General features: G+C 37.5%; 2 non-coding genes across 2 annotated transcripts; both read right to left on the bottom strand.

Moving 5' to 3' along the window:
* Positions 1 to 375: 375 nt before the first annotated feature.
* On the bottom strand, positions 376 to 480 carry Trnal-caa (transfer RNA leucine (anticodon CAA)). Its single transcript has 2 exons — positions 443 to 480; positions 376 to 421 (listed from the first exon to the last, which is right to left on the bottom strand). It is a non-coding gene; the product is annotated as a tRNA-Leu (tRNA).
* Positions 481 to 1582: 1102 nt separating this feature from the next.
* Positions 1583 to 1687, bottom strand: Trnal-caa (transfer RNA leucine (anticodon CAA)). Its single transcript has 2 exons — positions 1650 to 1687; positions 1583 to 1628 (listed from the first exon to the last, which is right to left on the bottom strand). It is a non-coding gene; the product is annotated as a tRNA-Leu (tRNA).
* Positions 1688 to 2477: the final 790 nt, after the last annotated feature.

Below are 2477 nucleotides of genomic sequence, written 5' to 3'. Positions count from 1 at the left end.
CATTAATATGCGTAGAAATTTGTTTTAATGAAAATCTAAATTTTCCGTAGTATTCATACAAACTACACATATTGCACATCTAGCCACGTGGACCCCACATTTTAGACCCTGACATTCTTAGCAAGACAAACTCTTTCTTTGAAAACCTCTAAAACAATTTTAAACCTTTCCATCTTGACGCCACCAGTTCAACATGGTGGACCAATGTAAAATTTCCATTAGAGACGATAGTCTTCTCCCCATCTTACCATCAGATGCCAGTTTCAGTCTGAAATGGCTTAATATCCTACTATCCACCTACATTCTACATTCGAGAGAACAAAATACTTATTTGGATTGATAAAAACGGATGATGCAAGAAGGAAAAAAATGAACTGTCAGAAGTGGGATTTGAACCCACGCCCACATTCGTGGGCCAGAACACTCTATGCAGGTTTATAACCTTGAGTCTGGCGCCTTAGACCACTCGGCCATCCTGACATATATATAAGCGTCACGAAACTGACTAATTGTTGAAGGCTTCCATATATAAAAGCCCTATCTTTTGTAAAGTCATTTGAGTAATGTATGTTTTTTTAAAAATGTATATACTTTGCATACGATAAGTCCATTTTCCATAAACTAACGACAACTGTATTTGACGGGTCTTCTATTTACATTAGACTAATAAATGTTGGGCAACTTCTTCTGTTGTGCAATCTGCGTCAGCCATTTTTGTTATATAACTCGCGTCCAAATGGAAGGCCATGGTGCTACAAAAACGGCGAATTTAAAATGCACCATAATTGAATGCATCGGACTGGCATACCTGCCGTGTATGATACGCGTATTGGTGGAGAAATGAATAGCTTCATTTTAATTAAATAATCTACGGATAAATGTGTTTGTGTGTGTTTGTGTTTCTGTGTGTATATTTTAATTTCTCCTTTTGTAGTCTCTGTTTGTCTGTCCCTCTCCAATTTTAATTTGGCACAAACGTCTATCCCACGTACGATACACAAATTTGAATGAAATGCTGACAGTGACTTGGTGAGTAAAGATAATCATTCTAACCAAAGAGACACAGTTCTCTCCTCATATGAAATGTATCAATGCAGTGTAACTTGAGGTCAGTCCGTCCTAAGATTGGCAAAGCTGCTGTAACAGTTGTTAAAGTGGTGAATGAAAATTTGCCTGACTTGATATTCAGCATGTCTGAAATAAAAAGTGCCGCTACTAACATACGTAACAATTTTGTCTTAATGGAAATCTTAAATTTCCCCTAGCGTTTATACAAACTACACATATTAAATGTACAGTTGCGTGGACCCAATATGTTTGACCCTGAGAATTTTAGCAAAACAAACTCTTTCCGTGAAAATCCTTAAACCACTTTTATGGCTTTCCATCTTGACGCCATCCTTTTCATCATGGCGGCCTAATGTTAGATTTCTGCTTGAGGCAACACTCTTCACCCTCTTTAACATCAGACGCCAGTTTGAGGCTGAAAAGTCTCAATATTCTACTATCGACTTACATTCGAGAGAATAAAATACTTATTTTGATTGATGCGAACGGATGATCCAAGAAAAAAAAAGTCAGCTGTCAGAAGTGGGATTTGAACCCACGCCCACATTCGTGGACCAGAACACTCTATGTAGGTTTATAACCTTGAGTCTGGCGCCTTAGACCACTCGGCCATCCTGACATAAGTATAAGCGTCACGAAACTGACTAATTGTTGAAGGCTTCCATATATAAAAGCCCCATCTTTTGTATAGTCATTGAGTAATGTATGTTTTTATTAAAAATATATATACTTTGCATACGATAAGTCTATTTTCTGTAAACTAACGACAACTGTATTTGACCGGTCTTCTATTTACATTAGGCTGATAAATGTTGGGTAACTTCCTCTGTTGTGCAATCTGCATCAGCCGTTTCTGTTATTTAACTCGTGTCCAAATGAAGGCCATGGTGCTACAAAAACGGCGAATTTAAAATGCACCATAATTGAATGCATCGGACTGGCATACATTCCGTGTGTGATACGCGTATTGGTGGAAAAATGAATAGCTTCATTTTAATTAAATAATCTACGGATAAACGTGTGTGTGTGTGTGTGTGTGTGTGTGTGTGTATGTATGTGTGTGTGTGTGTGTATCATAGAGGTTATGACACTGAAACATTTGCATAAGAAGAGAGACATCCCGAATGTGATATCTCATGAAGAAATGAAAATTCGAAATGTTTCTCTTGAGCCGGATATCGTTAAATGCAAACGTTTAGCACGACATAAAGCATAAGAAAAGCTAGTTAATACTTGGGAAAATGACAGAAATTACAGTCTCAACGTGGTATGTGCTGGCTGGTATATTACAGTAAAAAGTCCCTCCCCACCCCACCCTTGCCAATGGTTTCAATTTTGTAACTTTTCAGAAAAACGGATGGGGGAAAGTACTAAAAGTTGTTTGAACCAAATTTCAAGTTGACAAATAG

The sequence above is a fragment of the Sinohyriopsis cumingii genome, chromosome 1 (assembly GCF_028554795.1).
Source record: "Sinohyriopsis cumingii isolate HCF-2022 chromosome 1, ASM2855479v2, whole genome shotgun sequence".
NCBI classification, from domain to species: Eukaryota; Metazoa; Mollusca; class Bivalvia; order Unionida; family Unionidae; genus Sinohyriopsis; species Sinohyriopsis cumingii.
This window is presented reverse-complemented; position numbering and strand designations above follow the sequence as displayed.